Consider the following 14,088-nt stretch of genomic DNA (forward strand, 5'->3'; position numbering starts at 1 on the left):
GGTGAAGGCACAAGAAGAGGAAAAGAGACTGTCCTCTCAAGAAAAACGACAGCATCATTCATATCAGCGAATGCACCAAAATGACATGTATTTACATTCAAGTGACAGTGTTTCCTAGTGGCCCTAGTAATTATGAAGGGACCAAAGGAGAAAGTCAGTCGACATCATTGAGCCAAAAAGTCCATGTAGAGAGGACGTCAGGAAATATCAGACTCTACTCTGCCGTGCATAAATGATGTTTATACCAGACACTTACAAAATAAGGCCAGGAGAATCATTAAAGATCTCAACCAACTGGATAACTGCCTTTTCTCCCTGTAAAGGAAGGGTAGAAGGTACCAGATACACCAAGCAACACTGAGTGGCTCAGTAAAAGCTTCTACCCTCAGGACACAAGAATCCTAAATACAGACCCTACCAAAGACATCACAATCCCCTATAGACCTATATTCTAATATTACATTGCTTTTAATATTCAAATCAATGGAAATGACAGATTGCATTTCACTGAAATCATACTCACATGATTCATATTATACTGTTCATATTCATATGATTTCATGTGACAAATAAATTGATTGACTGATAGTGTGTGGCGCTTGAAATTACATGTTGCCAATTGTGTACCACATCCTATGTCAACGATGTCCACCAGAGAACACACACCAATTATACGTCATATTGCTGTGTATTATGTGTGGCCCACTCCATGTAAATTTCATGTAAATCAGATGATCACATGAGACTGACTTCCTGTTGTGAGTGGGTGGCACTATAACTCTAAGTCAACAGGGGCATGTAGATCTATTGGGGCCTGGACTCTTATCCATCATGTGAAATCTGGGAAGATTAAAATATGTAAAGTGAAGTTATAATGGCTTACTGTGTCATGCTGCACCACCACAGTAGCGTTGTTTGGAGATAACTCTTCACAATAAGGCATCATTAAGGCTTTTCAAAAGAAATTTGAGGTCAGTGTGCCAGGATGAGAACATAAACGTAAAAACAGGTAATTCCCTATTGCCAGTAAGTGGCGCTGTAAGTAAATGTTGGCATGTAAATGTATACAGGCTGGGACTCTTATGCAGCATGTACAATTTATAACACTTCCTGTTTTGTGGTGTGGCAGTATGAGGGAGATAAAGGGTTATTGCAAAGATTTAACCTTATGAAATTTGAAAAGTAAACCAACAACGCCACCCTGGGAATTTAACCCCAGGAGTTTTAAATAAAGATAAATAGTAATGGAAAGGCACACAAGTTATACAAGGAAGAGCAGGAGACGTGGTTCAAAATTGAACAAATATTACCAAATTTATTTAATTATTGCTCACAAAATAAGTTAACTAAATTGTTACACCCTGCTCTAGTGGCTGAGGCTTACCAGCAGTGAGGGGCAAACTGGGTGAAGGAGGTCCAAAATAAATGAAGAGCACCCCACTCATACATGACACTCACACAGCAATGGTGAAGTGCAAAGAAAACCAAAACCAGGATCACACAGCACATGAAGGGAAACCACCGCGCAGGACACCACCATCACCATTGGCTCTCAGCAACTACAGGGAGAGGGGAGAACACAATTAGTTTAACACAATATAAACTGATACAAATCCCTTATAAAAAGGATAATAACAGGTGTCCAAACACAAAAAACACAAAGTATTAACAGCCTAGGACTGAAACTCAATAGAAATTATAAAACAAAAATCATTAAACTATTTCATTGTTAGTAACTTGGCAAACAAAAACAAAAAGAGTAAACAAAGAAAAGGGTATCTGACCAGAGTTACTAAAACAAATGAACATAATCATTTAATTGAGATGAAAACTAAATAAGTGACCAACCAATTAATTCAAAAGAATACCATGCACTCAAAAAAAAAACAAATTAAAGCTGCGTTGGGCGGGACCTCGGCCTTACACCATTTCGGCCACCAGCTCACGTGGACAGTTAAAGATAAAAGTTTTAGACCCCTCTCCACTCTAGCTCACAGTTTGCTAAAACTTTAGATTTTGATTGTATATAATTTTAAAGAACTAAAGTCAGTCCCCTGGTGCTGTGGCTGTTTGTGATTATGTGGTTCTTTAGCCGCTAAGGAGAGGTGCAATTGAATGCAAGAGGATGATAAATCATTCAATAGACCCCTGAACAATTTGTCCCCCTCACTTCTGAAATGATGGCTACGCCCCTGCTGAGTCTGTCATTGAGAGGGAGAGACAAGCTGTGTGAGAGCAGGCAGATGGAGGTGGCTGTGAAATGCCTCGAACTCCTCCCATTAATTCCCAAACGGTGGGTCCAATTGTCAATCTGAACATACCAGCAGAGAGATGCACTCGTCCTAAACGCAGCTATATAGTTTTTATGTTTGTGGAGTCAAAAATGCGTATTTCCAATGTCTAGCTCACAGCTGACAATTTCTCCACATTTGCTCATGTTACTTTCAGAGGCACTAGCTCATTTCCTGTTGGATTTTGGTCAGGGGTGTCAGCACATGATTTGTAGGTCTCGAGGAGACAAACAAGCCAGTTTTGGTGTGATCTTTCTACGACATTCCTACAGACCGCAGCAACCATTTTAGTGTGTCTATGTAGCACAACGATTGTCAGGTTTTGTGACATGTCACCTTTATCAGGGCATAAATCCAAACCATTTGAGTAATGACAAAGTTGTTCAGAGGAACTGTTTAGCAGGACTTGGCCTGTCATGTGTGCACGTTTGAAGTCGATATGATAAACGGTGTAAGAGTAGATATTTTTTGAGTAAGAGAATTTCTGAAAAATGACATCTTACTTTATAAGAGCAAATAGCTCACTTCCTGTTGGATTTAGGTCAGGGGTGTCACATAAGTTGTAGGTCTCGATGAGATGAACAAGCCAGTTTTGGTTTGATCTTTCTACGACATTACTACGGGCCGCAGCGGCCATTTCAGTGTGTCTAGGTAGTGCTAGAGAGCCCATTTTGGCACTTTGTGTTCATTTTATCAAATTTTTCGCCAGTCCTGACATGCATGCCAATTTTGTTGAGTTTTTGAGCATGTTTAGGGGGGCAAATTGCGGTTCAAAGAGACGGCGGGAGAAAGAAAGCGAAAGAAAAAAAGAGACGGCGGGAGAAAGAAAGAAAGAAAGAAAGAAAGAAAAAGAAAGAAAGAAAGAAAGAAAGAATAAACGTACCAAAAACAATAGCCGTTGGCCGAGGTCCCTAATTACCTGATCCCAATTAACCCTCCACACACACATTCCATGCACAGCCAGTTAGTGTGTATGACCATCAATCCAACCCTCTCGGTCCTCACAAACACCCACACATCCACACACAGTCCCGACTGGGAAACTGCTACTGAAGCCCGCCACTAGGAGACAAAGCCGGACGCTGGAGGACCGAAACATCTCTCCCATGTATTTTCAAGGGTCAGGGGCGATGCAGGCGTTGAAAATGCCGCAATTGCTGAAACCATGTTCACTGTTAAAGGCACTGGAAGAGGGAGCTTCATAGCTTGTGTACATAATCAGAGATTACAATAATAATTCACATAATTTACAGTATATCAATAGTAAGAAAATGGAAGATTATTGTTGGAAAGTATTTTCAGTCAGACAATATAAATTATTACTTTTCAGTTTAATAAGTTCTGTTTCTGATCTAGAGTAGAGCGCCTGTGGCAAGATGTCTGGACCAGCATGACACACCTTTACTATGAAGTTCTTCAGTCTCGAGGAAGATGGCCTGTTGCATTTGGCAGATGTTGTTCATCTGTTTTGTGCCCACTATGTTTTCCTTCCGCGTCTGTTAGTCTGAATTGAAAATACATTTTAGTTTTCAAGTTGATAAAATCTCTGACATAAACACAATATACACAAATCATATTGACCTTTTGAGTATAAGAACATTTGATAAATCAAAGCAGAAACTGAAGAGATTTTAACAAAAGCTGCATTTGTTGTGACTGGATGATAGGCATTATGTTGTGGCAATTGTTCAGACACCTCCAGTTATTGTCAATATAACTATGCAAGTCATCCATCTGTGAGCCCTCCATGTCTAGTTTCATGAAACTCTGTTATCCAGAGGTCACAATATTACATTTCATCAATTACTTTAATTTTAAACAGTGACATCAAGTTTCCAAAAACGTTTAGATTTCATGGGTTGTATAGTTTGAATCAATTAACCATTTGTACTGCACTATATAAAATGTACTGCAGGACAGCATAAAAAGTTAACCTCTTTATTACTCTCTTGGCTAAAACATAACAGAATCCTCAATTTCCTGAAGGTAGTCCTAGAGAAAGTTCATGATGTTTACTTTCTTTTGGTGCTTGGCAGAACCAATCTCACTGAAGACAGGGCGGCTCTTCTCCAGGAGGAAGGCTGCATCCGCCCTTAAGAAGAAAGTGCATTTCAGTCTGCATTCAACGTTGTAAATCTTGTTCAATTAAAAGACATTCATGCTCAATTAAAAGCAAAAGGCTAGACAGTGATTTCTGGCGTCCCAGAGACACTCCCCTAATGCCAGGTCTCACTGCTCTCCACACAACCCTATAACCTCCTTTACCTTACTTACACATGGCTTTCTCAGCCCAAACAGCACTGCCACCTTCAACCAAACCCAGGCTCCGTACATGCAAGCTCCAGGCAGAAGTAGTGCTGATACTACCTTTCCTAGCACATTCACCATACTCTATTTCACACGCTATATAGCATAACTACAATATAAGCTAAAGTTAAAAGAGATAAATAAACTCACAGGATCAGCAAACACACTCACCTTGCAGCATGGTCTCAAACAAAAGGGATTCAGATAGGCCACTCCCACACTTAAATAACCTTCCTCTTCTTGGATTTCCTCCTGAGAGGAAGTGGATCTCTCCACCTGATCTCAAGGAGTTATGTACCCTGCTTAGTAGTTACCCCTGCTGGCCCCCAACTGACATTATTTCTTCTCTTATAGATAAACTGGCTGGCTCTGGCTGCTTCATCTGACATTTCCCTCACTGTCTTCCTCAAACTATGTCCCTGCACTCGTAGTACAGGGTAAATCTGTTACATATAGAGGGAAAAAAAGACAAAACTACTTTTTTTTTTTAAATTATCATTATTATTATTTGGTGACATGTAAAGAAGCTTAACAACACAGCTTTGCATTAAGCCAAAGCCATGTTACTTGTAATCCATGTTTTAGACATGACCAAACAAGTAGCCTAATTCAAGTCAAAAAATTATTGTACAATACACCCTTGCCTTAATGAAAACCAGACATGTCACCAGCATACCTTATCATGCTGTTTCTTTTTTCCATAGACATGATTCTAGTGGATCTGCAGGTCACAATATCGTCAACCAGGTCATTGATGTTGTCATTACTAGTGCTGTTTATCTGAAAACAGAGTAGGTGTCAAGTGAAATTAAGTTGCATTTTATCATTGTTCTCTACAGGCAACAACCAAAAAACTAATCGTGCAAGCCATATCATAATCAGGTTAATGCAATTACTAACTTTAATAAAATTGTATTTACCCTCTCAATAAGCTGTGACAGTTCAAAATCTGTTACATCACTGGCAGACACTTGTATGCTGTCAGAGTCACTGGAGCAGAGATATCTGAAGCACCACTCGCGCATGAAGTTAGGGCAAGGTCCGCCTTGTGCCAGACTAGTTGCCATGACCAGGGTTTCCTCCAGGATTTTTTGAAACTGTAGGGGAGGGCTCCAGCGATAACGGAAACTGAATGTTTTTATAAATACCCTATTTATTCACTACACAACTGTAGCAAAACTATATACACAACTGTAGCCTAATCTAATGGCACAGTTTGCAGCATGGTGAGAGCACTTTATTCTTCTTGATTTTTTGAAAAAGAGCTCAAAAGCTCTGTTGTATGAAGTGGCCCATTGATGCTGCCTGTTCCTCAGGTCTGTCTTCACCTACACATAAAAACAATTAAAAGGGTGTTGAATACTGTTGATCCTGAATGTGCTCTTACACTGACCAGGTTGTCTGGAGAGGGGGTGTGGTAAACAGGTAGCAGGTGTCGCAAATTAATAAATGGCCCCCCCTTGACAGCGCCACTGGCGTGCACATGTGAGTTGTTGACAGCGACAACATGTGTGTCGGCTTCGTCTAGTGTACCAAGTGCAGCACGGTGCTGGTATAGGACAGCAAAAAGACGGGGACCTCAACACTTAAGAGGCACATCACGAAGGCTTGCCATGGAAAGAAAGACGAGAGTCAGCCTTAATGTCCACGTTCGTATCCTTAAAAAAATGTCGGGTTTAAACCAGGCTCGGGCTTGTAATTATAGTTAAAGGGACGGACTGGGCTCGGACAGAACATGCACAGGCTTGGGTGGGGTCGGGCTGGATTTTTTGGGCCCGATCTAAGCTCTACACAGCACTGAGGAATGCAGGAGAAACTTAAAGTGCTTGTTAACTGTAATGATCCTGAAGGGCCTGCCAGACTCATTTAAGCCATTTCCCATCCATATTACACAAAGTGATGAGAAGTTAAGTTTCACCAAGTTTAAAACAAAGCTAAAGGGCTATGAGAGCACGGAAAAGTTCAGTGCCGTTAGCTCAGATGATGACAGCGTGATGAAAGTGAGAGGAAGAAACAGCGGGAATGTTAACGTTAACATTAGGGGCGTTTTCACAGACTTGAACAAAAAATGCATCAAACTTAACCTTGCTTAGGTAGGCTACCTTTCTCTCACCCTTTTCTCTTCCTCTACTTCAGACTGTTGTCTTTTTGCCTCCCCTCCACTCTTGAGCGCCCCGCAGTACAGCCAGAAAGGCAGGCGATGACTCTGGTGTTCGTTTTTCAAAATAAAGTTAATTGCAGCGTAGTGTCACATAACATTTCATGATATTTAAATTATCATTTCAAACTCTGATTATGGTAAGTGTATGTGCGCAAATATAGGCTATACACACACACATCCCAGCAAGCATTTTTTGGTTTAAAAAACATCTAATAGCCATCTACATGAAGACCTGACGTCTAGGCTAAATCACGGCTGAATTTGGGCTGTCAGTGAAAATTTGGTAGACGTCTAACCATAGCCAAAGTGTAGATGTCATCAACTATACATCTAATCAACGACTTCATGTGTACGTCTATTAGATGTCAAATTTATGTCTAGGCTAAATCACAGCTGAATTTGGGCTGTCAGTGAAAATTGAACAACTACATGTTTAAGTCTAACATATTGCAGAAAAATGTCTTAAGGGTTCCTTAGGTTCAATTATTCTGTTAATAATTCAGTTGAAACAGATCAAATGTAAAACATTTATTAACATATATGCCACATTTTAACAAACAATATTTAACAAACAATTCAACAAAAAGAAGACATAAAATGTAGATATAAATACATTTAAGACAACTACACACAATAAAAATTAAGAGAAAATAAAGAACATTGTAAATGGCATTACTTAAAATAAATAAAATAACCAAAAAGGTGACCCAAAAACAGCGGAGAAAAATGGCCACTCACTTACAACTTCCATGGTTGGGAAGCAATGATATGGACAGTAATTGGGTTAAAAACCCTCCATTGCCGCTTGCGGCTATATTATTATTTTAATTAACTGAACTAATAAAATATGAACTATTTTTTTGTGTAATTACCCCCCCACACACACACAGCTCTCCCTGGGGCCTGCTTCAGGTGTTCAGCCATTGAATTTTTGATTTCCACCTCTGTGGCGGACTTGAAGTTTGTCATCACTGCATCTGTCAAGTCAGAAAGAATTTGATAAGAAAAGCAAATTACAGTTGTGACAGGGAATCAAAACACTTGTGATTGACTATTTGTGTCAGCAAAACCCAACATACGGATAATGACAGAGAAGAGTTCCGTTTATTCGAAGGCTATTTTCTCCAGATGACCGCCACCTCTCATGTTGAATTTGGCCATGAGGGAGTTTTTCAAAAGCCTGTAACAGAGAAAAAGTTGGGATATTTCACTGTGGACAAAGAGGTAAATTTCAAAATGACAGGTAAAAATTATTTTTTAAATGATATTTTTGGGTATTTGTGTTTTAATAAGACAGCACAGCACAGAGTACTCTGGCTGTGCTTATGTGGACTGCGGGCATAAGCCTGCTGATTGGCAAGTAGTGTTGCTTTCGTCAACGAAAAGTATGACTAAATTTTGTCGTCAACGAACCTTTATCACGTGACGAAAACGAGACAAGACGCAACGTAAATGGTGGTCATGTGACGATAACTATAATTAAATATATAATGCAATATTGTTGATGAATAAAAACGAGACTAAATGTGGTTTATAAAGTAAAACCTCTGCTAAAATGTCTCTTTATTTTCGTTGACCAAAACGAAACGAAATAACGTTATAATGTTCAGTCCCGTTATTATTATTATTTTGCAGTATTTCTGTTTCCTAGGCTGTGTGTCGCACTGCGCAGACGGATTACAGCCGCAGACGATATACAGTACAACATCACTCGCTCTCATGTCATATTGCTTTTATACAACAGTTCAACAACAGCTTAAACAGCAATGCTGAGTAAGGAAATATTAACAAAAGGTGATGAAATAAATTATTTAAGTATGTTATGTAGCTCCGCGAAGCGAAGCTACTTTGTGTTTACATTGATCTGCAACTGTGTAACTTCGTCCAGTTCGGCTGAGGAGACGTTGGCAAACCTGGATGTTGGCACGGCTGGATTCAGCTTCCTCTCTCCCTCATCCTCATCAGTACCTCATCAGATGATCACTGATAATTCCTGACCGTTATCACTTAATTTTTGCTCCTCTCCAGTTTGTTGAGGTCGGCTGATGTTACACAAAAACACCTGGAGGTCTGCACAGAAGAATCCTGGCTTTCCTTTTCCTCGTCCTCTCCTGACGACCACTCATAATTTAATTCAAATGTAATTTTGGAAAATATCCATCTTCTTGGTGTAACGCTAGTGTCAGTTTGTGTCAATGTAGCAAGTGTGAAAGTTGGTTAATTAACGGCTGTATTTATATTTATTACACGGCTCTATTAAATGCTGTATTCTGATTGGTCAGTTGCGGCATTCAGAGGTCGGATATTACTGTGTAATGACCGTTGCTATGTAGCCCAGCGTTGCTAGGGACGCTGCCCTGACAAGGAGATTCAGCCATTGCCGGCAGGGCAGGGTGCGCGTCGGGGTTCTATTCCCCTGTTGGGAGTTATTTTCCCAGTATTCACCGGCTCATTATACATTATCCCTTACTTATAACACCTGTGAGCGGAGTGATTTTACTGTTACAAGTCCCAGTGATGTTATACTCTATATCAGCACTCACGGAATGCCTCTCGTCCAATCAGATTATTCAGTCGGAACTAACTGTTGTATAAATAAATATATATTTAGCTCTAACTAGGAGCTAATTTAGAAAAGAAAATTTTGGTTTGGTTATACTAAACTACACTGCAAAAACTCAAAATCTTACCAAGAATATTTGTCTTATTTCTAGTCAAAATGTCTCATTTCTAGTCAAAAAATCTCATTACACTTAAAATAAGACTCATCACCTAAAAAGTTACTTGTTTTTAGGCAATTTTCACTTGTTTCAAGTAAATTTTCACTTGAAATAAGTAGAAAAATCTGTCAGTGGAGAAAGTTTTTTTTTCTTATTACAAGCAAAAAAAATCTCATTACACTTAAAATAAGACTCATCACCTAAAAAGTTACTTGTTTTTAGGCAATTTTCACTTGTTTCAAGTAAATTTTCACTTGAAATAAGTAGAAAAATCTGTCAGTGGAGTAAGTTTTTTTTTGAAAATTTACTTGAAACAAGTGAAAATTGCCTAAAAACAAGTAACTTTTTAGGTGATGAGTCTTATTTTAAGTGTAATGAGATTTTTTTTGACTAGAAATGAGACATTTTGACCAGAAATAAGACAAATATTCTTGGTAAGATTTTGAGTTTTTGCAGTGTAGGTACTTATACTATATTGACTGGGTATAATAGAATTGCATTACTAAAAAGAGACTAAAATACAATTTTCATTGACTAAAACTAGACTAAAATGTCATCAGTTTTCATCGACTAAAACGAGACGAAATTGTCATGGATTATTCTGACTAAAATAAGACTAAAATGCTCAGACTTTTAGTTGGCTGAAACTTGACTAGACAAAGAGTATGAACGTGACTAAAACTAATAAAAACTAAAATGACAGTTTGACACAAAGACTAGACTAAAGCTAAAATTAAAACAGGGTGCCAAAAACAACACTATTGGCAAGTCATTCACGCAGCATTCTCCTCCCTTCCACTTTTCAAAGTCCACGTTGCTACATGAAACAGTAGCCTCTGAGCTAGAAACATACACGATGACAATTGTTGCAGCAAAGGACCCATGGTCAGATTCTAACCTGGGTCACTGCCGTGAGAACTGTAGATTCCACAAGTGATAAGCACTCTACCAGTTGATCAACTTGGAGTGCTCCAAAAATGTGTTTTAAAGATTTGCATTGTGACAACATTTAACACTGATTGTATACAGATAGAGTGCAGACATTTAACGCAAGAAAGTGAGCAAACTGCACAAACTGCATCAGAGACAACTTGAACTGACTTGGTATCTTGAATATTTTGTGAATGAGAGAAATATGTAAACAATATCTATGTTTACATGGACACAAATAATTGGAATGAATTCCTTAACCAAATATCAATGCTTTATGTATACATGTCATTCTGAAGATTCAGATCTAATGCAGCCCATTTGGAAAGAAATTTAATTCTGAACGAGAGGGGTATTTTATGTCGAATGTTATTTCGAAAGGCATGCATGTAAACACTCATTCCTATTGGCTCTTCCTGGTTGAGGCTGTGCGCATGCTCTACCTTGATGCAATGTGTGATGACGTTCCTCCTTTTGGATAAAAAAAGTGCCTTATTTCAAGCAAAACTGTTCCACAGTGGAGAGTTTTAGTTTAAATCAAACTGTTGCTTGAATGAAAGGATAAAAATAAAAGCAACTACTGTGCTAAATAGATGAAATATATCTCCAACTCCATCTTCATTGTTGATTATGCGATTTATTCATCAATTTGTGCATGTCACACATCTATTCAGATTAAATGTGTTGGTGCATGTCAACAACATACCGGATCAGAATTATTTCAGTCAGAATGAGAAAAAAGGTGTGCATGTAACCATAGCTAGTGTTTAGGCCCCCATTAACACTATTTTAGAAGAGGCAAAATTAAAACATTTGAGGCCTACCTCTCTGGAAAACTCCATGGATTTTGCACCCAACTGCATAGGATTATTCCTTAGGTTGTATAATTTCATATTAGTATCTAAATTCCAGCTTTACCATTGGGCTGGCTACAGCCTTTTAACGGATGTTATGTCAGCCAAGCTCTTCAAAGGGCCATCTCATTAAGTATATGGTGCTACAAATGTGGTTTTCATAGGCTAATATTTGTGTGATTTTCATTAATGTCCACACATACAGTATGTTTAAATTTAATTTTTTCTTAAATCATAACAAATCAAAGTCCCAAAAAGTTGTGTTTAGGTTTGTGTAAGGTCAAAATAAAATTTTAGTGGATTAATAAGGTTTTACCTGTCCAGCATCCTCTTCGTGCCATCCTTGACAGTTTTGCCGCCTATTCTGCATAGCTGGGACACCTGAATAAGAAAACAATGCATCAGGCTGTTGAGCAGTTGTAAGTAAGACAGGCATATCCATTGTTTCCGCTACATTCATTTAGCCGAATTATGCCAAATTATTGCCGCCGCCGCTGCTCCTTCAAAACATTTATTTTGCAAATGCACCACCACCGCTCTGAGACATCTGTGCACAGCGCAGCAGCCACTGTAATGAGGAGAGCAGCGGTGAGGGGAGGGGGGAGTAGGGGAAGGCTCCTATTTAGGGATGCACTGATTGGCCAAATATTGCAAAAAAACACACATTGGGCATTCGGTGGAATAAGTGAAAAGCAAGGCCAAATAATAGGGCCATGTTTTGATAACGCAATCAAACAGCGTGTGGCGACGAACGGAGTAAAATGTCGGCAGTGTGGCAATATTTTACTCCGTCCGTCACCGCATTCGCATTTGTGACTAAAAATAGTTTTGTGCGAGCAAAATAAATCATTCAGCACGCTGTGTGAGTACAGATTTCAACCAGCAGCAGATACGAAATGGCAAATCCTGCCGGTTGTGGGTTGAACAGGGGTCACAGACACGGACAGGACATATTCCTGTCAAATACGGCGGCGCATGATAACGGCTTACCAGCGACAGAGAAATCTGGCCCCAAGTGAGTAACTTGTTGTACCTGAACAGCCGAGCCATGGCGGCACACAGTATGTGGCGTGTCAGAGGAGAAACGAGCCGTTCACATTTCTCTCTCTGTGGCAGGTAACGGACCACAAACCTCACCTCACTTTAGGGACTGTTCTTTACTTATGAAGGGACTTGTCAGGGGAGGAGGGTGGCTGGTTGATTTTTATTTCATTTATTTTATTTTGATCCTCCCTATGTTAATCACTTATTGATGCTGTTTTTGAAGTATGAATAAGTCAGTAAGTATGGATGGAGGGATGTCTTTCACCCCCTCCCCCCCGCCACGCCCGCTGCTGAAAAGAATCCTAGAGGAAACACTGCATATCTATGTAATATGTTGTAATATGTGGCATTGTGTTGTGTTGTGTGTGCTGTTTATGTTGTGTGGCATTATGTGCCGCACAGCGTGCACAGCACACACATGTCTGGTGTATGGTATTATGCTACTTGTACTCATTATGTGGTGTTATATTGTGTGTGCATTAGATGTTGTGTTTGTATGTAAGTTTTATGAAGTGGTGTGTATTTTGTTTTATGTAGGACTACAGATGTAAATTAGCTTTCTGCTAAATCTCTTGCGCCCATTTTTTTTTTCTTTTTTTAAAACGATTTATGCAAGCATGTGTGACATAATGTGATCTAGCGTGTGTGGCTAGGGATGGGTGTAGGTGGGTGGTTGCTTACTATTGCTGCCCAGTTCTCCCTAATCTTCAGATTAGTTTCGAGCTCATCAAACTCCTCCACAGAGGTCAACGTCATTAAGCTGAAAGCATCAGAGGGTTCCACATCTCAGGCAACCCTTCTCAGGCCCTCTGAGGTTTCCAGGAGCAGTGTAATCTCTTTCCTTTGAAATTCTAAATCCAACATGTGCACGTGCATGCATGTGTTAATAAACCCATACTAAATACATAAAAAAAGTAAGGTTTGCCTGTCCAAATCCATCTAACACACAATCTGGCTGAAATATTAAAAAAATGTATTTACAAATCAATTCATAACTTACTTTTTTCTGACATTGGAAATTTGTCTGGCCTCCCTGAAATGAAACGGTAAATATTAAATATTATTATGCACTCTTAAAATGCATGGTTCTTTAATTTGAGATCAATACAAATTGCCTTTTATTACTTTCTTTACAAATTATCCTTTGTTTTTCATAACTTTTGGGGTTCTCCTCATGTAGCACCTATTGCTGGTGGCTGTAAGGAAATATGAAGTTATTAAAAAAATATTCACTCATCTTAAATCTTAGGCATAAAGTGTATACATTCTTACCATGTGGCATTCTGCTTGAGGTTCGACGAGTCCCAGTGTCTGTAAAGAAATGACATTAACAACTGCAATATTAAACATATTAAGAATCACAATATTAAATCCCCATCCAAAATCTCAAACTTGTCTATATTTACCTTGTGGAGTTCATCTCTGGTTATGAGTCCCAGTGGCTGTAAAATAATAAGTGCAATATTAAACATCTTTATTACAACATTAAATCAATATCTGAAACCTTAAAAATCAGGTCCATTCTTACCTTGAGGAGTTCTGCTTGAGTCACGAGTCCCAGTAGCTGTAAAAAAAAAAAAACATTTACAAAAACACTATTAAACATGACTACTACACGCTCACAATATTCAATCTCCATCCAAAATCTCAAACATGTCTACTCTTAAGTTGTAGAGTAGTGTTGGAGTCCCAGTGGCTGAAAATAATTGCAATAATCAATATATTATTTACAATATTCAATCAACATCCGAAATCTTTAACATCAGGTCCATTCTTACCTT

The 14,088-nt window shown here is 38.9% G+C and overlaps 1 long non-coding RNA gene across 1 annotated transcript; it reads right to left on the reverse strand.

Moving 5' to 3' along the window:
* Positions 1 to 7,599: 7,599 nt before the first annotated feature.
* On the reverse strand, positions 7,600 to 13,121 carry LOC125905881 (uncharacterized). Its single transcript, XR_007451713.1, has 4 exons — positions 12,989 to 13,121; positions 11,580 to 11,644; positions 7,839 to 7,939; positions 7,600 to 7,736 (listed from the first exon to the last, which is right to left on the reverse strand). It is a non-coding gene; the product is annotated as an uncharacterized LOC125905881 (long non-coding RNA).
* Positions 13,122 to 14,088: the final 967 nt, after the last annotated feature.

The sequence above is a fragment of the Epinephelus fuscoguttatus genome, linkage group LG18, assembly GCF_011397635.1.
Source record: "Epinephelus fuscoguttatus linkage group LG18, E.fuscoguttatus.final_Chr_v1".
Taxonomy (NCBI): domain Eukaryota; kingdom Metazoa; phylum Chordata; class Actinopteri; order Perciformes; family Serranidae; genus Epinephelus; species Epinephelus fuscoguttatus.